At 33.1% G+C, this 26,950-nt stretch overlaps 1 long non-coding RNA gene and 2 pseudogenes across 4 annotated transcripts in view; all 3 read left to right on the forward strand.

The window, feature by feature from the left end:
- Positions 1-26,950, forward strand: part of LOC149771308 (uncharacterized) — a 319,229-nt gene that overhangs the window by 62,574 nt on the left and 229,705 nt on the right. The window lies entirely within an intron of this gene.
- On the forward strand, positions 6,662-8,653 carry LOC149771311 (uncharacterized; annotated as a pseudogene). Its single transcript, XR_016418339.1, has 3 exons — positions 6,662-6,728; positions 8,003-8,284; positions 8,523-8,653. The product of XR_016418339.1 is annotated as an uncharacterized LOC149771311 (transcript).
- LOC149771312 (uncharacterized) lies at positions 19,282-21,343 on the forward strand (annotated as a pseudogene). Its single transcript, XR_016418340.1, has 3 exons — positions 19,282-19,405; positions 20,688-20,971; positions 21,213-21,343. The product of XR_016418340.1 is annotated as an uncharacterized LOC149771312 (transcript).

Consider the following 26,950-nt stretch of genomic DNA (forward strand, 5'->3'; position numbering starts at 1 on the left):
TTTTATTGATATCTGAGCTCAAGGTTTAGCATTATTTGCATGCTTTACAATGTGCTAAAATCAAACCAATAAAATAACCAACACAAATATAGAAACCAAATATAGAATAAAAGTGATAATAACTTTTCTACAACATAACACTACCAACATATAACGAAAAGCTTTCAGGCAACAATACCATTAGGGCAGGGTGACTCCCTTAAAGTGGTCTGAAAAGATCAAACTAGGATGATACCCCCAATATATATATAATTTATATAACATCGAGCGTGCTCAAGAATTTGATGGGCTGAGTTTAGTCGTGGACATTTTATTGTGATTTAGCTTTTAATACAAGCTTGTTTACATCAAAATTATTCATCCCCATTTTAAGACAAGTATTTGTGGAATCTGTTTTAGATGTGTTCAGCAATTTGAGAGGAATTATTTGTTTAAACTATTCGTTGGTAGTACAAAGTGCTTATTGATATTTGGGATTTAAGCACTCTTTTGTGAGTAACGTGAATTCATTCAAAGACATTCTGGAATTTAACAATGTTATATCACAAGACTACTGTTACATAGTCACATTCATGACTATTGGTGCGTCATCACATTCAGTATTGGACTTCATAAGAAATGGTCTATATTTTTGAAATTCAGATATAAATTTAGGATTTTTGGGTGGTTAATTTCACAATATTTGTTTCTTCATGTCCGTAAAAAAAATTAATGTCATACGGTGGTAACAATGACTTTTTTAAAAGACTTGTTCCTTTAGGTTGCCAGACATGTTGCTATATATATATATATATATATATATATATATATATATATATATATATATATATGTATGTATGTATGTCTCTGTTTTCGTTGAAAATAACATCGCTTAGAAACAATATTGTCAGATTACTTTAATTACAAATGTTTCATACGGTTTTCCGTATCGAGTATTGATAATTTTTTCTTTTCATTTGTTTGTTTTTTAACAGGATTTTAACAGAATTTCTCAAGTCACTGGAAAGGATTTTCAAAACAGCTTAGTCAGATGTCATTGAAGTATATTTTGATCTATCTTAAATCATTAAAAAGTCACAACCGAAAGTTTTTGGCACTACCTATAGCGCTAGATGGCAAAACTGTGTTTTACAAAACATTCTTTCTCATAGCATTAGATTAGTGAATTTCTTTATTAATGATGATGGTTTCTGGATATGTTCCTTAGTTTAAAAAACAGATTCTCGATTAATATTATTTTTAATTATAAAATCCTGCACAAATAAGTTGTATATCAATTATGATTGAAATCTGCAATATCCTTATTAAATATTGATGTGTATACCATTACAAGAAACAAAACGGTTTGTATTGTTATATGTGAAAAATAGACGGGAAATAACGAGATACCCACTTCGAAAATTGCAATGGAATTTTCCCTTGGAAATTTAGCAGACGGGGACTGGTTAGGGTTTTCTTGTTAACATGTAAAAGTTCAAAATGTCAAAATCTGATACAATTAAAGTGATCAATCTACATGTAAAATCATACATTGATATATGTACATTTTATAGAGACGAGCCAAATTTATCTCAGTTCAAAACATTTGTTGCTTTTAGGTTCGAATAGGAAAATATAAACTCATTTTGGTGTACTGGCTGGCCCGCACCTAACCACATGAGTCTTTCATGGAATGTACAACTACAGTATTGCCTCAGAAGGAGTTTTCGCAGTTACGATGCATACACTAATATATCGGTACTCCGCTGTTGCAGGCGACAACGCAACCTTTCATCCATGCAATAATAGTCGTCCCAAAACCATTCTCTTTTGAGATCAATCTTTACACCACTCAAAATCTCAATGGCTATCTGGCAGTGCAGGTTCGTACAGTCTGCATACAGCTCAAAACCCATAATGCCAACATTTCTTGGGTCCCTAGGGCTGAGCTGCCTCAAGAACGGTTACAGGTCAATCTAAATGACTCCAGCAGCTGTTATGCATAACTCGAGCCTCTGATCGGCAATTGCGATACGACTACAGCGATGACCTGAATTCTGTCTAAACAAAGGCAACCAGACTCGGTCCAAAATCTATAGGCGAACCAAGGGACAGCGTTCACTTAGCCTACTGTAAGGAGTTTGTGTTTGATAAATGTCATAGAAAAATGTTTCCACTGATATGCCTAACTGGCAAATCCGGTTTCTTTCTTTCAATGAGACAATTGTATTTTTCATTAGTATGTACGATAGCCAGCGTCTATTTTACCATTATGTCAAGAAATTGTGGATACTTTGCATTTCAACGTAGTGGGAAAAGTGGACACGTGACTATGTATTACGTTAAGTAGTTCGCGCTTGATATGGATGAAGAGACTTGTGATTTGTAACCTAATATCCATATTACATTGAAAAGAACTATCCATAACCACTTGTAAATAAGGAAATGATGTGTATTGAAACTTCGGCTCCATAGGCGTCTGTCTGTAAAGAGGACCAAGTCATTAAACTAAATTCATTTATCTTCATAAAAACAAGTCTAGTGTTTTTCATTCAGGTATTGATAACTTCGTTTAAAAAATATTCTTTTCAAAATATAAGACATCAAAAGGATCATACAGTTTTTTCAAATTTGGTCTCTTCGTAACTAAATGTTTCATCAAATTAGCAAACGTGACCATGGTCCAATTTTCAGTTTGAATCAATATTTATAAACAAGGTACAACTTTACAAACATGAGCTAAGGATTCATCAATCAGTGTTAATGAAGTAATCCTCTTAATTATTTCCCAGCCAAAATATTGCATTCGTCAATACCAGACAGGAATCAGGACATAATGTACACTATCACTAGATGTAATTAGTATGCATTTAGTACTATTGATCAGATGATAAGAACGAATCTTGAGTGGAACATGACTACTCGCAGAAGAATACATTTGTATGACTCCGCTCATACAATGACAACATACCGCATATTTTACTCAAATAAATAATACAAGACAAGAAAACGTGATATGGTATGGCAAGATCGCGTGATAGGAACAATGCTTTCTCCCAAGGTACCTGAAGCAATGCGCGTCAGTCTCTAATACTGTAATTTGTATGAATTAAATATGCTTATTTTAAATGAAATAAATGTCAATACTAAATAATTCAATAACTGAAGCTTAAGATAGCATGACGAGTTTTTCATAATCATGTCACTGATTCACACATATTTTGAAAATAGTAAACATGGTTTTATATATATAAAGTTTTCAAACCGACAACGTGAATTTTTAAAATTGGTTATCTAGTTTATGTATTCATAGGAGCCACTTGCTAATTATACAAATCAAAGAGCTTTAGGTTATTTGGATTTGTATCATATGTCGTAATATTAATATGTCAGATCAAATGCAGAGGTGATAGTTAATCCTGATAAAATATGAGTGCTTGAACTATCATCGGCATACATTTCTCGGTAATAAACGAATTCAATTTATTTAAGTTTTGTAACCTTAATGGATTACTTTTATTACAATCGCTTCTTATTACAAACCATGAAATTCGACCGTTAAATGCTAGACGGGATTTTATATTATCTCAAAAGATATTTATCTACCTTATGCGATCATACCTTAATCTTGGCATCGTTCACTTCAACATTCTTTGCAGTAGTAGTTTAGTTAGGGTTGAAGTAATAGCGATAGTTGCATTAGTGCTTGCGCTATAAGTAGAACACGTAGCTGCTGAAAGACAGCAGTACTTAATCTCGAATGACGAGCGAATCAAGATAGGAGGGGGATTACCGAGCATAAGATTGACAATATAAAAGATTTGTTAACTAGTTGGTATTCCTTGCAGATAACGAAGACACGTGGTTACAAAATAACTCTATAGTGGCACAGGTTCATTGTTTGCACGCATTTAGCCACAACGACAGAATTCAAAGAGCAACACATTAATTGATATCCGCGTTTAAATGTTCAAGAGGAAGGTTTGAATACAAGACTACGGTCAAACACATTACAATAGTATATATCTATTAAAACAATAAAGTGGGCAGAGCAGGAGGACCACCAACGGGGAATTAACTATGAGACATAAATGTGCTATTTCAAGAAGAGTGTGGTTAATTATTCATCATAAACAACACCTTTCACAAATAAGTATAATATTCATGAAAAGTCATAGGAGTGATATGTACAGTATAAGGTACCCATTTTGTATACAAAAGTACAGGTGATACATGTCATTTAAAAAGTGAACTCAAAAACAAAGGGCTCAGAGTTCATCCAGTTCACTAAAAATATTGATATACGACGCGGAATTAGGCGAAGACCTACCGAAAACAAAAACAAACTTTTAATACATTGGATTTGACAAGCTTTTTGTGATACATTTTTAAAAATATGTGTACGCCATAGTTGGGAAAGTCAGGAATTTAAAAATATATTTATATGTGAAATCGTCAAACACTCGCAAATCGAAATTCACATTCACTACGCTCATAAATGAGATACGAAGAAATCTCTTTAATTTCGATAAAACAAGTATGGTCTCTCCGTAATGCAAATTGTCAAGCTTGCATGGAATATTTGTACACTTGGAACATAAATGCAAATAAAGCATTGTTAGTTAGAAAGTATACGCTTTCGATTGCTATATTACTATGCTTCCTTATATATTATATATGTTTCGATTATTTTTCGTTGTTTTATTGTTTTGTTTTAGTTCATCTTTCTTTTCTTACATTTCGACACAGGTTTACTTGTAATGGTTTGGAAGAATAGAGTACCATTAACTGTGTAAATTTGAAGTGAAGAGTGCCAGATTCTGACGTGTTTCTCCAACACCATGAGAAGAACCATCGGTACACACTGTGTTACCATTGTTTAGTGATAACATGGCATCAGGAGTAATAGTCTATTCGCATTTTGTATAAAACATATTGTAGATAAGTGTACATGTGATATGTTTTTACGAAATGAGTTGCATATGATTTGCCACAAGCTGTTTGTATCAAGTATTACGATGAGCTAATCAGCCAATAAAGGTTCGCGTTATTTAAATAAATTGTTACATCATAGACAAACTTTTAGGACAATAATCGATTCACAATCAATGAAATAAATACAAAACTTTGACAGAAATTATTATAACATCATTTAATATCTCGATGAACAAAACTAGATCATATGCTTTATAAGTAGAGTGTACTTTGAGTCACAATAAACAACTGGTAACAGCAAAATCATGCAGGTTCTACACTTCCTACATTTACTTGCAATATATCAAACGTATGATCACAATATATACATAAATTAATTAATATCCCGTTTATTCTGATCGGCATTAAGCATTCAAAGAACACAGCTCTTTAATAAGCTGCGATGATTCATCAATCGACCAATATGATTGGTTTTCTCTCGACCCTATGCGAATAATTCCTCAAAGAATCCTATAGAAACAACTGCCCCCGTAGCTAAATATGGCACCTGAGACATTCGTATGTATTATACTTTCAAGAAATAGCCCAATATAATGTTGGCGAGGTAGCAAATTCAACACATTACATTTGTAGCTAACATAGACTAGAAATACTAACAATAAATGGAACTGATCATTTCGTTCTGTCCGAATCTTTCATTCGTGAAGCAAATATAGCATACAATGTGAAATACACGTGCACACATACCTGCAAACAAACAAACGAATCTGTCAGTTTAACATACTAAATCTGCTTCAGTGAACAAAGCTGTATCAGACGAAATTAATCCCTTGATAATTGAGGTAGTATTCTAACAATGTCCGGATATTCAATTAAGAGAATTATTCCTTGCGTTGTTAAAATGGATGTGTGTCCGCATCGAGTCGACCATAATAGTATGATAACTAATAGTTGGTGGCTTGAACATTTTAACCAGATCTGGAGAAAAAATAATAAAATCAATAGCAGAAGAACAGCATCTTTTCTTATTAACACAATCAATGATCATTTATCCACAAAATAAATGAAACAATGCGCTTACAAAATTGAATGCCTTACCTTATACCTTGAAATAAGATTTTGAAAATCATTTTCAAGAAGCTTGAGCATGATCTTCACACCTTTAAACAAACATTTTTCTCTCTTTGGTGTTTACTTTACTAAATTTGCTTGGAATGTGATCGCTGGGAAGACAATAGTATTAAGAATTTAAGAAACATTTTAGACATATGGAAGAGAGGTACCAACAGATTATTAAATTAACATGCTCCAATGTAACACTGGTAGGCGACACAAAAATTTAGCAGGCAAAAGTAATTTTAAATAAAGTATAAAGAATTCATATATATTTCATTTTGGAAATTCTTCATGATAGATCGAGACATTGTATTGAATAAATTTGTCTAAATGTTGCGTGAAAATATGAAGTGGAAAATGCATAAAAAGTCAATTTTCAAATCCATCACATAAATTAATTTTACATAATTGTAAACCAAAAAATGTCTGCATTGCAAACGGAAATTTCCAGACATCCATATAATTAAACAACATAAACAAAATAAGTTTCTTGGTTTTTCTTAGTCATCAATTATTTAATTTACTGAATGTATTAACTATCAATCATCGTGTTTACTTAAGTTAACATGCATGCAAAATAAGTTCTTCACCGATATAAAAGGACTGCATATTTGACGATTCAGCACAAGCAGTTGCCAGTCCGGTGGCAAAATTTCTGATCCTACTTCAAAAATTTTCTTGACATCGTTGTCATCCAGGTAAGTGATTGTATGCGACATGCAAATTAACGTTCGTTAATAACCTATATAACGCGCATGTTTCTTTTAACTTATGCCATGCTTACAATTTTCCAATGATCGTGTACATTTTTGAATTATCATCCCTGGACGCATGATACGTTTCAATTATATTAATGGTCTCCTATTCTTGTGTTTGCTCCATTAGCAGCATTCCAGTCTCTATGGGAGAACATACAGAAAGCCTCTAAATTTGGCTGTATATCAATTTTACGTACCACCTAGCTACGAAACAGTTTAATTTTGTAACGAAAAGAATATGTTCTACAAGAAGAACCACTCTGTCGGTAATATATGTAGAATTATATTGTCTTTAAGAGATATACATACGTATATATGACAACCAATCTTTACAATTAATTAATTTGTTTATATTTCAGGAGTATAGAAATAGATGATATAAAATATATTACTCATAGAACCGAAAAAAAGTGATCCTAAATCCAAGTCATATTTTATTTAAATATCCTTGTTGAACATTATTTTATTGTCCACTAGGGTATCATTGTTCATACTGCCTAGCAGCACGAAACGTTGTGGCAATCATTCACATAGCGGACCTATCCATGGCTTGATCTAAGTTATTACATTGAGTCACACAAAATAACAATTCACTGTCAGGTGAATATACACTCTTTTACGTCATATTTAGAGTTTATTTATCACAAGATAGAACATAGAATAACACTAAAACATTGTTGTCACTTTAAGTCACTTTAGAAAACCCCATTACGTTTCCATTTAAAGGTCATGCGGCCTTTCGCAACCATCGACTTGATTCCTTTTTCTAGATAATGTATACGAACCGCTCACACAAATACTTTCAAGTATCACTGTATTGCAAATCTGGATATTAATGTGTTTGCATAAGACGTTGCACAGTCAATCACACTAAAGCGCCACCCCTTTACTTGGAACGTATATGTTTTGCATTCCGGAGATGGTAGAGGAGGTACTTTATTTACGAATCAAAGGTTACCAGTGAAATCACGTATAAGCGACAGACTAGTCTTCAAAATGAAAACTATATTTATTTTGGCGTTTCTAGTGTACAATTAAAACTGTTGTCACCACCGTACAATTGAAATACTATACATTCAAGCCCGGTCTTCATTCATTAAAACAGTCAGAAAATGTAATATCAACTTGCCGTCTATTTACCGTCTAAACTACACTCCCATAACAAACATTCAATGCTAACTGTTATTTTCTGAACTTACTTTTCTTTTACAGAGGAAAATGAAGGCCGTAATTGTTCTTGTAGCCTGCTTAGTAGGTGCTGCCATTGCTACCTATTCATTTGGTGGCGGATATGGAGGTTATGGTGGCAACGGCGGATATAGTGGCTATGGCTGGTATCCTGGATATCGTGGATATGGAGGGTATCATGGACATGGTGGATATGGAGGGTATCATGGACATGGTGGATATGGTGGATATGGAGGTTATGGCGGATATGGTGGATATGGAGGATATGGTGGATATGGTGGATACGGTTACAGTAGACACCATAAAAAGTAAGAATACATATTATTCATCCTTGAAAATTCTGTTACATATTACAGTATGACGACATTTTACAATTTAACCATTATCTTATCCACTTCATTTCTACTGACTCATTACATGTCTTTGTGCTTTCAATTTGAAGTAGCCATAAAGTTTCTTCAAGATAAATATGAATATTGTATCAATATTGTATTGTTTGGGCAAGTCAACTTGCGAAAATGCTCTAAATTTGTTCCCTTTTTACAGATATTAAGAAAAACAAAATGATCCAAGGACTGACAAGAAAACCAAAGGAATATGACTCCCTATCTCGATTATTATCTTTGTAGTATTTGTACATACTACATCAATAAACATATTTGATCGAAGACAATAAATTGGCTTTTATCATTATTTTATTTCTATTACCTCACTACCTCTGTCTGTCTGTCTGTTTGTCTGTCTCTCACACACATGATTATAATATTGCCACGAGTTTATATTCTACTTTGACTGCAATTGGGATGAAAGTACAGCAAAAACGTTATGGTTTAAAGTGAGCGATTCTTCACGTAAAATGGGACTCAACGAATGAGTGAAATATTTATGTAAATGTAGGCAACACATGCACATGGGAAAGAATGTTATACTCCGCTCTTGAGATGCTAAGAGTAAATATATTTATCCTGATATATTTGAAAATTATAAATAAGTTTTAAAACACTTTAAATTTCACGTACATCAATGTATAAAGCATACCAATTAATGGAACTATCATAATCAAGTGAGCTTACTTGCAAAAAACTTCATCGACAGGACCAGATTGTAATGAGACTAATACGACTCTTGCAATGTACACACATCAATAGCCGATGTAAGACTGAATTTTTCCTAAGTTGGGAACATTGTCAAATGAAAAGTCAACGATTTAAACTGGGTTCAACAGTTGTTTAATATCAGTCACATCTGTTACAAATAGATGCGATTTCGAATCGCATGGATTCCCTTAAATGCAATGTTCATTTAAGCGTAATATTGGTCGGCCATATCAGTTTTTACAATATTAGTGTACACTGATTTATAAATCACAAAGATTCTGACATTCAGTTCTACCATTTCAACTGAAGAACATCCCATAACGTAAGGTGTAAACCTAAACAAATATTTTATCACATATCCTCATCTTTTTGTCTTGTTACTCTTATGTATATGACGTATGTTGCATTAATGATACAAAACCAGATATATACATTTTTCATTAAAAAGAAGCGAGGCTTGCCGAGTTTCCTTTTAATGAAAATGGCATATCATTAATACAGCGTACAGACGATACTTATATTTTATTTATATCACATACAAATGGATATATTTCCCCACTGAATGGAGTTCCTGTTTACTAAATGCAACCGTGTATTGACCGAATGAATGAACTCCATACATCGCTGCCTAGTGTGGGTTGCTACAAAATGCAGTTTTATGATTTTTGTGGCTATTCACGATCACCTTGCATATTTATAAGTTGATTCTATTCTCATCTGAGTTTCTAATCTACTTCACATTGATTAAATCCACATTATATAGACTTATCATTTAAACTTGAAAGATTGATTCCATGACGTTAGTAGAACACTACAAGCATATAGTTAGCTACGCTGTTCACATCAACGTTCAGCCATTCACGTACAATGCGCATGGAAATTAGCGTAGACTAAGAAACTAAGCAAAATTACTAACCAAAAAGAGGTAATTCAAACATTTTGATATATGTACAGTCGACCTAATTCATTCTTCTGCTTTAAAAACAGTACTACCCATCACAAAATTCTCTCTCTCCCTCTCTATCTCTCTTTGGTAAGTTTGACTTTAAAACTCTCTCTGTCTTTCTGTCTGTATCTCTCTCTCCCTCATCCTGTGGTCGGTTTGACGTAAGGTTTACTATCATTAATAAGTCCAGATACATAATGGTATGACACAAACAAAAATATTATACGCTCGTCTTACATAGATTTTCACCCGTATCTTGCTCCACAGAGAGAGAGAGAGAGCGAGAGAGAGAGAGCGAGAGAGAGAGGGAGACGGAGGGGGTAGTTTCCTTTGGACATTTTGATATTTAACTTATGATACGCAATTCTTAGAACTTTATAATAGGTTTTTTGAAAGAACAACAACATCAAAACATTCAATACATCACAACATGTGTACCACGTAACCGAGAAACTCACCGTATAATGTCGACAGGGTTAGCACATTTATATTATCGATTATATAAACACTGTAGATTAATCCCAAGGAAAGTCAACATATATCGTTACGACGAAGCAAATAATTTTGTAGTTTGCCTCGTGTAAGTTCAATTTTATGGTTTTCATCCATCCCTAATTATTTTACTCTCTCACTCCGAATTTCTGCGCGCATTTATCCGTTGTGCATGAGACGGGAGGGTGGAACAAAAAGCATAAAGTATTGAAATTGTAAACCATATTAAATTTATTTAGAAAAAGGGGATTATTCATACATTGTATCGTTATTTTCATACGTCAATAAAGATGAATGTTTGGAAGAACAGCACACGGTTGAGAGAATGTTTATATATGCACATTATTGCGCCATGGGCGAATCACATTTTGAAATACCAATAATATTGGTATATTAAATTGCTTTTTTACAACACTTCAAAGAACATGTTATTTTTAACGTATAAACATATCTATCTATCTATCAATACATACATACATACATACATACATACATACATACATACATACATACATACATACATACATACATACATGCATGCATGCATTCATCCATGCACGAACGCAAACAAGGACGCACGCACGCACGCACGCACACACACACACACATATACATCCATCCATACATACATACATACATACACACACACACATACATACATACATACATACATACATACATACATACATACATACATACATACATACATACATACATACATAGATACATACATACATACATACAATCACATACGAATCCCGAATGAGTATGTAAATATATTGGAATTAATTACTTCGTCGTCTTGTAGGTGTGTCTACTGCACGCGAGTGTGTGTAACACCGATTATGTGGTATCATTTTTGGTGCTGGGTGCTTAGTCGTGATGGAATAGGGGCTGGTGTATGCAGGCAGGGCAATTGGTGCCGTTTATACGCGGACCTGGGTTCGAATCTCCATAGAGTGCGAAAACATTGATATGATAGTATTATTTGTATTAAATATTAATTACGCCAACAATTATCATGTACTCTCATATATAATCCATTGATATCATTTTCGGATCTGTCTGATATATATACGGTGGTAACAAAGGACATACATTTCCTTTTCCTGTTCAACCACTGGCGAAGATGTGTTGCACATTGTCCTGATCTCCAAGGTTTCAGCCAAAATAAAGGTGATATGTTTTTTAACCATAGTGGTTATACTGCACTTTTGTTATGCAAAAGTCACTTCACCACAAACATAGCAGAAGTTATCTGCATTGTTCACGCAAGTACTAGGCATCTCTGCTCACTTTGGCTAAAGAGAAATGGGTCCCTTTGCAACATCAAACACTGACAAATCAGAGAGCACGACACTGTATGATTTCTGAAGCTGATGTGGGGCAATTTGTTCAGCAGGTTGATGTAAGCTTAGTTATGATTGCATCATCCATGACTTCTAAGAATTATGTGATGCAATTCATATCATGTATGACACAATACCAGCTTCAAACTGAACTATTCATTGTTTTACCTAAAATGCAAGAAACCCAGTCACAGTTCTTGTAAATAGATCTGGTTTTGAATCACTAAAAGAGCAGATTTTGAGCCATTACGATCCATTTCCATTCATCGCTCATATAAATGTACCATTGGTCGCCCATGTCGGTTTTTTTAAATAATTTGTTCACACTGTTTTATGAATTATAGTGAAAATGGACTTCAATTTTACCATTTCAATGGATGAACATCTCATAATGTAATTTGTATATGTAAACTAATAAGATGGTGAACGATATGAGTGTGTTAGCTATATTATTATATCCACTAATTTCATATCTTAGCGCATGTCGTTTAACATCACACATCATAAGAAACTAGTTATTTAAACCGTCCCTTTTTAGACCACTTTCGATATATTGTGCGCGTATCGTTAATCCACGACTGTAGATGTAGAGAAATCTGTAAACATCATATTAAGTATACAATTTTATATATGGTTGTAAATTATACACTTAGGTTAAAAATAATTTGATGAACAAATTGTTTACATGGATTTGAGTTCCGGACCTTGATTGTTTCTTTTGAAGTTATATTGTCAATCTATTTTTTGTCTTGTTTTGTAATTTACAAATAATGATCTTTTTATTGATATCTGAGCTCAAGGTTTAGCATTATTTGCATGCTTTACAATGTGCTAAAATCAAACCAATAAAATAACCAACACAAATATAGAAACCAAATATAGAATAAAAGTGATAATAACTTTTCTACAACATAACACTACCAACATATAACGAAAAGCTTTCAGGCAACAATACCATTAGGGCAGGGTGACTCCCTTAAAGTGGTCTGAAAAGATCAAACTAGGATGATACCCCCAATATATATATAATTTAAATAACATCGAGCGTGCTCAAGAATTTGATGGGCTGAGTTTAGTCGTGGACATTTTATTGTGATTTAGCTTTTAATACAAGCTTGTTTACATCAAAATTATTCATCCCCATTTTAAGACAAGTATTTGTGGAATCTGTTTTAGATGTGTTCAGCAATTTGAGAGGAATTATTTGTTTAAACTATTCGTTGGTAGTACAAAGTGCTTATTGATATTTGGGATTTAAGCACTCTTTTGTGAGTAACGTGAATTCATTCAAAGACATTCTGGAATTTAACAATGTTATATCACAAGACTACTGTTACATAGTCACATTCATGACTATTGGTGCGTCATCACATTCAGTATTGGACTTCATAAGAAACGGTCTATATTTTTGAAATTCAGATATAAATTTAGGATTTTTGGGTGGTTAATTTCACAATATTTGTTTCTTCATGTCCGTAAAAAAAATTAATGTCATACGGTGGTAACAATGACTTTTTTAAAAGACTTGTTCCTTTAGGTTGCCAGACATGTTGCTATATATATATATATATATATATATATATATATATATATATATATATATATATATATATATATATATATATATATATATATATATATATGTATGTATGTATGTATGTCTCTGTTTTCGTTGAAAATAACATCGCTTAGAAACAATATTGTCAGATTACTTTAATTACAAATGTTTCATACGGTTTTCCGTATCGAGTATTGATAATTTTTTCTTTTCATTTGTTTGTTTTTTAACAGGATTTTAACAGAATTTCTCAAGTCACTGGAAAGGATTTTCAAAACAGCTTAGTCAGATGTCATTGAAGTATATTTTGATCTATCTTAAATCATTAAAAAGTCACAACCGAAAGTTTTTGGCACTACCTATAGCGCTAGATGGCAAAACTGTGTTTTACAAAACATTCTTTCTCATAGCATTAGATTAGTGAATTTCTTTATTAATGATGATGGTTTCTGGATATGTTCCTTAGTTTAAAAAACAGATTCTCGATTAATATTATTTTTAATTATAAAATCCTGCACAAATAAGTTGTATATCAATTATGATTGAAATCTGCAATATCCTTATTAAATATTGATGTGTATACCATTACAAGAAACAAAACGGTTTGTATTGTTATATGTGAAAAATAGACGGGAAATAACGAGATACCCACTTCGAAAATTGCAATGGAATTTTCCCTTGGAAATTTAGCAGACGGGGACTGGTTAGGGTTTTCTTGTTAACATGTAAAAGTTCAAAATGTCAAAATCTGATACAATTAAAGTGATCAATCTACATGTAAAATCATACATTGATATATGTACATTTTATAGAGACGAGCCAAATTTATCTCAGTTCAAAACATTTGTTGCTTTTAGGTTCGAATAGGAAAATATAAACTCATTTTGGTGTACTGGCTGGCCCGCACCTAACCACATGAGTCTTTCATGGAATGTACAACTACAGTATTGCCTCAGAAGGAGTTTTCGCAGTTACGATGCATACACTAATATATCGGTACTCCGTTGTTGCAGGCGACAACGCAACCTTTCATCCATGCAATAATAGTCGTCCCAAAACCATTCTCTTTTGAGATCAATCTTTACACCACTCAAAATCTCAATGGCTATCTGGCAGTGCAGGTTCGTACAGTCTGCATACAGCTCAAAACCCATAATGCCAACATTTCTTGGGTCCCTAGGGCTGAGCTGCCTCAAGAACGGTTACAGGTCAATCTAAATGACTCCAGCAGCTGTTATGCATAACTCGAGCCTCTGATCGGCAATTGCGATACGACTACAGCGATGACCTGAATTCTGTCTAAACAAAGGCAACCAGACTCGGTCCAAAATCTATAGGCGAACCAAGGGACAGCGTTCACTTAGCCTACTGTAAGGAGTTTGTGTTTGATAAATGTCATACAAAAATGTCTCCACTGATATGCCTAACTGGCAAATCCGGTTTCTTTCTTTCAATGAGACAATTGTATTTTTCATTAGTATGTACGATAGCCAGCGTCTATTTTACCATTATGTCAAGAAATTGTGGATACTTTGCATTTCAACGTAGTGGGAAAAGTGGACACGTGACTATGTATTACGTTAAGTAGTTCGCGCTTGATATGGATGAAGAGACTTGTGATTTGTAACCTAATATCCATATTACATTGAAAAGAACTATCCATAACCACTTGTAAATATGGAAATGATGTGTATTGAAACTTCGGCTCCATAGGCGTCTGTCTGTAAAGAGGACCAAGTCATTAAACTAAATTCATTTATCTTCATAAAAACAAGTCTAGTGTTTTTCATTCAGGTATTGATAACTTCGTTTAAAAAATATTCTTTTCAAAATATAAGACATCAAAAGGATCATACAGTTTTTTCAAATTTGGTCTCTTCGTAACTAAATGTTTCATCAAATTAGCAAACGTGACCATGGTCCAATTTTCAGTTTGAATCAATATTTATAAACAAGGTACAACTTTACAAACATGAGCTAAGGATTCATCAATCAGTGTTAATGAAGTAATCCTCTTAATTATTTCCCAGCCAAAATATTGCATTCGTCAATACCAGACAGGAATCAGGACATAATGTACACTATCACTAGATGTAATTAGTATGCATTTAGTACTATTGATCAGATGATAAGAACGAATCTTGAGTGGAACATGACTACTCGCAGAAGAATACATTTGTATGACTCCGCTCATACAATGACAACATACCGCATATTTTACTCAAATAAATAATACAAGACAAGAAAACGTGATATGGTATGGCAAGATCGCGTGATAGGAACAATGCTTTCTCCCAAGGTACCTGAAGCAATGCGCGTCAGTCTCTAATACTGTAATTTGTATGAATTAAATATGCTTATTTTAAATGAAATAAATGTCAATACTAAATAATTCAATAACTGAAGCTTAAGATAGCATGACGAGTTTTTCATAATCATGTCACTGATTCACACATATTTTGAAAATAGTAAACATGGTTTTATATATATAAAGTTTTCAAACCGACAACGTGAATTTTTAAAATTGGTTATCTAGTTTATGTATTCATAGGAGCCACTTGCTAATTATACAAATCAAAGAGCTTTAGGTTATTTGGATTTGTATCATATGTCGTAATATTAATATGTCAGATCAAATGCAGAGGTGATAGTTAATCCTGATAAAATATGAGTGCTTGAACTATCATCGGCATACATTTCTCGGTAATAAACGAATTCAATTTATTTAAGTTTTGTAACCTTAATGGATTACTTTTATTACAATCGCTTCTTATTACAAACCATGAAATTCGACCGTTAAATGCTAGACGGGATTTTATATTATCTCAAAAGATATTTATCTACCTTATGCGATCATACCTTAATCTTGGCATCGTTCACTTCAACATTCTTTGCAGTAGTAGTTTAGTTAGGGTTGAAGTAATAGCGATAGTTGCATTAGTGCTTGCGCTATAAGTAGAACACGTAGCTGCTGAAAGACAGCAGTACTTAATCTCGAATGACTAGCGAATCAAGATAGGAGGGGGATTACCGAGCATAAGATTGACAATATAAAAGATTTGTTAACTAGTTGGTATTCCTTGCAGATAACGAAGACACGTGGTTACAAAATAACTCTATAGTGGCACAGGTTCATTGTTTGCACGCATTTAGCCACAACGACAGAATTCAAAGAGCAACACATTAATTGATATCCGCGTTTAAATGTTCAAGAGGAAGGTTTGAATACAAGACTACGGTCAAACACATTACAATAGTATATATCTATTAAAACAATAAAGTGGGCAGAGCAGGAGGACCACCAACGGGGAATTAACTATGAGACATAAATGTGCTATTTCAAGAAGAGTGTGGTTAATTATTCATCATAAACAACACCTTTCACAAATAAGTATAATATTCATGAAAAGTCATAGGAGTGATATGTACAGTATAAGGTACCCATTTTGTATACAAAAGTACAGGTGATACATGTCATTTAAAAAGTGAACTCAAAAACAAAGGGCTCAGAGTTCATCCAGTTCACTAAAAATATTGATATACGACGCGGAATTAGGCGAAGACCTACCGAAAACAAAAACAAACTTTTAATACATTGGATTTGACAAGCTTTTTGTGATACATTTTTAAAAATATGTGTACGCCATAGTTGGGAAAGTCAGGAATTTAAAAATATATTTATATGTGAAATCGTCAAACACTCGCAAATCGAAATTCACATTCACTACGCTCATAAATGAGATACGAAGAAATCTCTTTAATTTCGATAAAACAAGTATGGTCTCTCCGTAATGCAAATTGTCAAGCTTGCATGGAATATTTGTACACTTGGAACATAAATGCAAATAAAGCATTGTTAGTTAGAAAGTATACGCTTTCGATTGCTATATTACTATGCTTCCTTATATATTATATATGTTTCGATTATTTTTCGTTGTTTTATTGTTTTGTTTTAGTTCATCTTTCTTTTCTTACATTTCGACACAGGTTTACTTGTAATGGTTTGGAAGAATAGAGTACCATTAACTGTGTAAATTTGAAGTGAAGAGTGCCAGATTCTGACGTGTTTCTCCAACACCATGAGAAGAACCATCGGTACACACTGTGTTACCATTGTTTAGTGATAACATGGCATCAGGAGTAATAGTCTATTCGCATTTTGTATAAAACATATTCTAGATAAGTGTACATGTGATATGTTTTTACGAAATGAGTTGCATATGATTTGCCACAAGCTGTTTGTATCAAGTATTACGATGAGCTAATCAGCCAATAAAGGTTCGCGTTATTTAAATAAATTGTTACATCATAGACAAACTTTTAGGACAATAATCGATTCACAATCAATGAAATAAATACAAAACTTTGACAGAAATTATTATAACATCATTTAATATCTCGATGAACAAAACTAGATCATATGCTTTATAAGTAGAGTGTACTTTGAGTCACAATAAACAACTGGTAACAGCAAAATCATGCAGGTTCTACACTTCCTACATTTACTTGCAATATATCAAACGTATGATCACAATATATACATAAATTAATTAATATCCCGTTTATTCTGATCGGCATTAAGCATTCAAAGAACACAGCTCTTTAATAAGCTGCGATGATTCATCAATCGACCAATATGATTGGTTTTCTCTCGACCCTATGCGAATAATTCCTCAAAGAATCCTATAGAAACAACTGCCCCCGTAGCTAAATATGGCACCTGAGACATTCGTATGTATTATACTTTCAAGAAATAGCCCAATATAATGTTGGCGAGGTAGCAAATTCAACACATTACATTTGTAGCTAACATAGACTAGAAATACTAACAATAAATGGAACTGATCATTTCGTTCTGTCCGAATCTTTCATTCGTGAAGCAAATATAGCATACAATGTGAAATACACGTGCACACATACCTGCAAACAAACAAACGAATCTGTCAGTTTAACATACTAAATCTGCTTCAGTGAACAAAGCTGTATCAGACGAAATTAATCCCTTGATAATTGAGGTAGTATTCTAACAATGTCCGGATATTCAATTAAGAGAATTATTCCTTGCGTTGTTAAAATGGATGTGTGTCCGCATCGAGTCGACCATAATAGTATGATAACTAATAGTTGGTGGCTTGAACATTTTAACCAGATCTGGAGAAAAAATAATAAAATCAATAGCAGAAGAACAGTATCTTTTCTTATTAACACAATCAATGATCATTTATCCACAAAATAAATGAAACAATGCGCTTACAAAATTGAATGCCTTACCTTGTACCTTGAAATAAGATTTTGAAAATCATTTTCAAGAAGCTTGAGCATGATCTTCACACCTCTAAACAAACATGTTTCTCTCTTTGGTGTTTACTTTACTAAATTTGCTTGGAATGTGATCGCTGGGAAGACAATAATATTAAGAATTTAAGAAACATTTTAGACATATGGAAGAGAGGTACCAACAGATTATTAAATTAACATGCTCCAATGTAACACTGGTAGGCGACACAAAAATTTAGCAGGCAAAAGTAATTTTAAATAAAGTATAAAGAATTCATATATATTTCATTTTGGAAATTCTTCATGATAGATCGAGACATTGTATTGACTAAATTTGTCTAAATGTTGCGTGAAAATATGAAGTGGAAAATGCATAAAAAGTCAATTTTCAAATCCATCACATAAATTAATTTTACATAATTGTAAACCAAAAAATGTCTGCATTGCAAACGGAAATTTCCAGACATCCATATAATTAAACAACATAAACAAAATAAGTTTCTTGGTTTTTCTTAGTCATCAATTATTTAATTTACTGAATGTATTAACTACCAATCATCGTGTTTACTTAGGTTAACATGCATGCAAAATAAGTTCTTCACGGATATAAAAGGACTGCATATTTGACGATTCAGCACAAGCAGTTGCCAGTCCGGTGGCAAAATTTCTGATCCTACTTCAAAAATTTTCTTGACATCGTTGTCATCCAGGTAAGTGATTGTATGCGACATGCAAATTAACGTTCGTTAATAACCTATATAACGCGCATGTTTCTTTTAACTTATGCCATGCTTACAATTTTCCAATGTGGAGACATGATCGTGTACATTTTTGAATTATCATCCCTGGACGCATGATACGTTTCAATTATATTAATGGTCTCCTATTCTTGTGTTTGCTCCATTAGCAGCATTCCAGTCTCTATGGGAGAACATACAAAGAGCCTCTAAATTTGGCTGTATATCAATTTTACGTACCACTTAGCTACGAAACAGTTTAATTTTGTAACGAAAAGAATATGTTCTACAAGCAGAACCACTCTGTCGGTAATATATGTAGAATTATATTGTCTTTAAGAGATATACATACGCATATATGACAACCAATCTTTACAATTAATTAATTTGTTTATATTTCAGGAGTATAGAAATAGATGATATAAAATATATTACTCATAGAACCGAAAAAAAGTGATTCTAAATCCAAGTCATATTTTATTTAAATATCCTTGTTGAACATTATTTTATTGTCAACTAGGGTATCATTGTTCATACTGCCTAGCATCACGAAACGTTGTGGCAATCATTCACATAGCGGACCTATCCATGGCTTGATCTAAGTTATTACATTGAGTCACACAAAATAACAATTCACTGTCAGGTGAATATACACTCTTTTACGTCATATTTAGAGTTTATTTATCACAAGATAGAACATAGAATAACACTAAAACATTGTTGTCACTTTAAGTCACTTTAGAAAACCCCATTACGTTTCCATTTAAAGGTCATGCGGCCTTTCGCAACCATCGACTTGATTCCTTTTTCTAGATAATGTATACGAACCGCTCACACAAATACTTTCAAGTATCACTGTATTGCAAATCTGGATATTAATGTGTTTGCATAAGACGTTGCACAGTCAATCACACTAAAGCGCCACCCCTAAACTTGGAACGTATATGTTTTGCATTCCGGAGATGGTAGAGGAGGTACTTTATTTACGAATCAAAGGTTACCAGTGAAATCACGTATAAGCGACAGACTAGTCTTCAAAATGAAAACTATATTTGTTTTGGCGTTTCTAGTGTACAATTAAAACTGTTGTCACCACCGTACAATTGAAATACTATACATTCAAGCCCGTTCTTTATTCATTAAAACAGTCAGAAAATGTAATATCAACATGCCGTCTATTTACCGTCTAAACTACACTCCCATAACAAACATTCAATGCTAACTGTTATTTTCTGAACTTACTTTTCTTTTACAGAGGAAAATGAAGGCCGTAATTGTTCTTGTAGCCTGCTTAGTAGGTGCTGCCATTGCTACCTATTCATTTGGTGGCGGATATGGAGGTTATGGTGGCAACGGCGGATATGGTGGCTATGGCTGGTATCCTGGATATCGTGGATATGGAGGGTATCATGGACATGGTGGATATGGAGGGTATCATGGACATGGTGGATATGGTAGATATGGAGGTTATGGCGGATATGGTGGATATGGAGGATATGGTGGATATGGTGGATACGGTTACAGTAGAGACCATAAAAAGTAAGAATACATATTATTCATCCTTGAAAATTCTGTTACATATTACAGTATGACGACATTTTACAATTTAACCATTATCTTATCCACTTCATTTCTACTGACTCATTACATGTCTTTGTGCTTTCAATTTGAAGTAGCCATAAAGTCGTTTCTTCAAAATAAATATGAATATTGTATCAATATTGTATTGTTTGGGCAAGTCAACTTGCGAAAATGCTCTAAATTTGTTCCCTTTTTACAGATATTAAGAAAAACAAAATGATCCAAGGACTGACAAGAAAACCAAAGGAATATGACTCCCTATCTCGATTATTATCTTTGTAGTATTTGTACATACTACATCAATAAACATATTTGATCGAAGACAATAAATTGGATTTTATCATTATTTTATTTCTATTACCTCACTACCTCTGTCTGTCTGTCTGTTTGTCTGTCTCTCACACACATGATTATAATATTGCCACGAGTTTATATTCTACTTTGACTGCAATTGAGTTTATATTCTACTTTGACTGCAATTAGGATATAGGTACAGCAAAAACGTTATGGTTTAAAGAGAGCGATTCTTCACGTAAAATGGGACTCAACGAATGAGTGAAATATTTATGTAAATGTAGGCAACACATGCACATGGGAAAGAATGTTATACTCCGCTCTTGAGATGCTAAGAGTAAATATGAGTAAATATATTTATCCTGATATAGTTGAAAATTATAAATAAGTTTTAAAACACTTTAAATTTCACGTACATCAATGTATAATGCATACCAATTAATGGAACTATCATAATCAAGTGAGCTTACTTGCAAAAAACTTCATCGACAGGACCAGATTGTAATGAGACTAATACGACTCTTGCAATGTACACACATCGATAGCCGATGTAAGACTGAATTTTTCCTAAGTTGGGAACATTGTCAAATGAAAAGTCAACGATTTAAACTGGGTTCAACAGTTGTTTAATATCAGTCACATCTGTTACAAATAGATGCGATTTCGAATCGCATGGATTCCCTTAAATGCAATGTTCATTTAAGCGTAATATTGGTCGGCCATATCAGTTTTTACAATATTAGTGTACACTGATTTATAAATCACAAAGATTCTGACATTCAGTTCTACCATTTCAACTGAAGAACATCCCATAACGTAAGGTGTAAACCTAAACAAATATTTTATCACATATCGGCATCTTTTTGTCTTGTTACTCTTATGTATATGACGTATGTTGCATTAATGATACAAAACCAGATATATACATTTTTCATTAAAAAGAAGCGAGGCTTGCCGAGTTTCCTTTTAATGAAAATGGCATATCATTAATACAGCGTACAGACGATACTTATATTTTATTTATATCACATACAAATGGATATATTTCCCCACTGAATGGAGTTCCTGTTTACTAAATGCAACCGTGTATTGACCGAATGAATGAACTCCATACATCGCTGCCTAGTGTGGGTTGCTACAAAATGCAGTTTTATGATTTTTGTGGCTATTCACGATCACCTTGCATATTTATAAGTTGATTCTATTCTCATCTGAGTTTCTAATCTACTTCACATTGATTAAATCCACATTATATAGACTTATCATTTAAACTTGAAAGATTGATTCCATGACGTTAGTAGAACACTACAAGCATATAGTTAGCTACGCTGTTCACATCAACGTTCAGCCATTCACGTACAATGCGCATGGAAATTAGCGTAGACTAAGAAACTAAGCAAAATTACTAACCAAAAAGAGGTAATTCAAACATTTTGATATATGTACAGTCGACCTAATTCATTCTTCTGCTTTAAAAACAGTACTACCCATCACAAAATTCTCTCTCTCGCTCTCTATCTCTCTTTGGTAAGTTTGACTTTAAAACTCTCTCTGTCTTTCTGTCTGTATCTCTCTCTCCCTCATCCTGTGGTCGGTTTGACATAAGGTTTACTATCATTAATAAGTCCAGATACATAATGGTATGACACAAACAAAAATATTATACGCTCGTCTTACATAGATTTTCACCCGTATCTTGCTCCACAGAGAGAGAGAGAGAGAGAGAGAGCGAGAGAGCGAGAGAGAGAGGGAGACGGAGGGGGTGGTTTCCTTTGGACATTTTGATATTTAACTTATGATACGCAATTCTTAGAACTTTATAATAGGTTTTTTGAAAGAACAACAACATCAAAACATTCAATACATCACAACATGTGTACCACGTAACCGAGAAACTCACCGTATAATGTCGACAGGGTTAGCACATTTATATTATCGATTATATAAACACTGTAGATTAATCCCAAGGAAAGTCAACATATATCGTTACGACGAAGCAAATAATTTTGTAGTTTGCCTCGTGTAAGTTCAATTTTATGGTTTTCATCCATCCCTAATTATTTTACTCTCTCACTCCGAATTTCTGCGCGCATTTATCCGTTGTGCATGAGACGGGAGGGTGGAACAAAAAGCATAAAGTATTGAAATTGTAAACCATATTAAATTTATTTAGAAAAAGGGGATTATTCATACATTGTATCGTTATTTTCATACGTCAATAAAGATGAATGTTTGGAAGAACAGCACACGGTTGAGAGAATGTTTATATATGCACATTATTGCCCCATGGGCGAATCACATTTTGAAATACCAATAATATTGGTATATTAAATTGCTTTTTTACAACACTTCAAAGAACATGTTATTTTTAACGTATAAACATATCTATCTATCTATCAATACATACATACATACATACATACATACATACATACATACATGCATGCATGCATTCATCCATGCACGAGCGCAAACAAGGACGCACGCACGCACGCACACACACACACACACATATACATCCATCCATACATACATACATACATACACACACACATACATACATACATACATACATACATACATACATACATACATACATACAATCACATACGAATCCCGAATGAGTATGTAAATATATGGGAATTAATTACTTCGTCGTCTTGTAGGTGTGTCTACTGCACGCGAGTGTGTGTAACACCGATTATGTGGTATCATTTTTGGTGCTGGGTGCTTAGTCGTGATGGAATAGGGGCTGGTGTATGCAGGCAGGGCAATTGGTGCCGTTTATACGCGGACCTGGGTTCGAATCTCCATAGAGTGCGAAAACATTGATATGATAGTATTATTTGTATTAAATATTAATTACGCCAACAATTATCATGTACTCTCATATATAATCCATTGATATCATTTTCGGATCTGTCTGATATATATACGGTGGTAACAAAGGACATACATTTCCTTTTCCTGTTCAACCACTGGCGAAGATGTGTTGCACATTGTCCTGATCTCCAAGGTTTCAGCCAAAATAAAGGTGATATGTTTTTTAACCATAGTGGTTATACTGCACTTTTGTTATGCAAAAGTCACTTCACCACAAACATAGCAGAAGTTATCTGCATTGTTCACGCAAGTACTAGGCATCTCTGCTCACTTTGGCTAAAGAGAAATGGGTCCCTTTGCAACATCAAACACTGACAAATCAGAGAGCACGACACTGTATGATTTCTGAAGCTGATGTGGGGCAATTTGTTCAGCAGGTTGATGTAAGCTTAGTTATGATTGCATCATCCATGACTTCTAAGAATTATGTGATGCAATTCATATCATGTATGACACAATACCAGCTTCAAACTGAACTATTCATTGTTTTACCTAAAATGCAAGAAACCCAGTCACAGTTCTTGTAAATAGATCTGGTTTTGAATCACTAAAAGAGCAGATTTTGAGCCATTACGATCCACTTCCATTCATCGCTCATATAAATGTACCATTGGTCGCCCATGTCGGTTTTTTTAAATAATTTGTTCACACTGTTTTATGAATTATAGTGAAAATGGACTTCAATTTTACCATTTCAATGGATGAACATCTCATAATGTAATTTGTATATGTAAACTAATAAGATGGTGAACGATATGAGTGTGTTAGCTATATTATTATATCCACTAATTTCATATCTTAGCGCATGTCGTTTAACATCACACATCATAAGAAACTAGTTATTTAAACCGTCCCTTTTTAGACCACTTTCGATATATTGTGCGCGTATCGTTAATCCACGACTGTAGATGTAGAGAAATCTGTAAACATCATATTAAGTATACAACTTTTATATATGGTTGTAAATTATACACTTAGGTTAAAAATAATTTGATGAACAAATTGTTTACATGGATTTGAGTTCCGGACCTTGATTGTTTCTTTTGAAGTTATATTGTCAATCTATTTTTTGTCTTGTTTTGTAATTTACAAATAATGATCTTTTTATTGATATCTGAGCTCAAGGTTTAGCATTATTTGCATGCTTTACAATGTGCTAAAATCAAACCAATAAAATAACCAACACAAATATAGAAACCAAATATAGAATAAAAGTGATAATAACTTTTCTACAACATAACACTACCAACATATAACGAAAAGCTTTCAGGCAACAATACCATTAGGGCAGGGTGACTCCCTTAAAGTGGTCTGAAAAGATCAAACTAGGATGATACCCCCAATATATATATAATTTAAATAACATCGAGCGTGCTCAAGAATTTGATGGGCTGAGTTTAGTCGTGGACATTTTATTGTGATTTAGCTTTTAATACAAGCTTGTTTACATCAAAATTATTCATCCCCATTTTAAGACAAGTATTTGTGGAATCTGTTTTAGATGTGTTCAGCAATTTGAGAGGAATTATTTGTTTAAACTATTCGTTGGTAGTACAAAGTGCTTATTGATATTTGGGATTTAAGCACTCTTTTGTGAGTAACGTGAATTCATTCAAAGACATTCTGGAATTTAACAATGTTATATCACAAGACTACTGTTACATAGTCACATTCATGACTATTGGTGCGTCATCACATTCAGTATTGGACTTCATAAGAAACGGTCTATATTTTTGAAATTCAGATATAAATTTAGGATTTTTGGGTGGTTAATTTCACAATATTTGTTTCTTCATGTCCGTAAAAAAAATTAATGTCATACGGTGGTAACAATGACTTTTTTAAAAGACTTGTTCCTTTAGGTTGCCAGACATGTTGCTATATATATATATATATATATATATATATATATATATATATATATATATATATATATATATATAGATATATATATATATATATATGTATGTATGTATGTCTCTGTTTTCGTTGAAAATAACATCGCTTAGAAACAATATTGTCAGATTACTTTAATTACAAATGTTTCATACGGTTTTCCGTATCGAGTATTGATAATTTTTTTCTTTTCATTTGTTTGTTTTTTAACAGGATTTTAACAGAATTTCTCAAGTCACTGGAAAGGATTTTCAAAACAGCTTAGTCAGATGTCATTGAAGTATATTTTGATCTATCTTAAATCATTAAAAAGTCACAACCGAAAGTTTTTGGCACTACCTATAGCGCTAGATGGCAAAACTGTGTTTTACAAAACATTCTTTCTCATAGCATTAGATTAGTGAATTTCTTTATTAATGATGATGGTTTCTGGATATGTTCCTTAGTTTAAAAAACAGATTCTCGATTAATATTATTTTTAATTATAAAATCCTGCACAAATAAGTTGTATATCAATTATGATTGAAATCTGCAATATCCTTATTAAATATTGATGTGTATACCATTACAAGAAACAAAACGGTTTGTATTGTTATATGTGAAAAATAGACGGGAAATAACGAGATACCCACTTCGAAAATTGCAATGGAATTTTCCCTTGGAAATTTAGCAGACGGGGACTGGTTAGGGTTTTCTTGTTAACATGTAAAAGTTCAAAATGTCAACATCTGATACAATTAAAGTGATCAATCTACATGTAAAATCATACATTGATATATGTACATTTTATAGAGACGAGCCAAATTTATCTCAGTTCAAAACATTTGTTGCTTTTAGGTTCGAATAGGAAAATATAAACTCATT

The sequence above is a fragment of the Sinohyriopsis cumingii genome, unplaced genomic scaffold (assembly GCF_028554795.1).
Source record: "Sinohyriopsis cumingii isolate HCF-2022 unplaced genomic scaffold, ASM2855479v2 utg001953l, whole genome shotgun sequence".
In the NCBI taxonomy this organism is placed as follows: Eukaryota; Metazoa; Mollusca; class Bivalvia; order Unionida; family Unionidae; genus Sinohyriopsis; species Sinohyriopsis cumingii.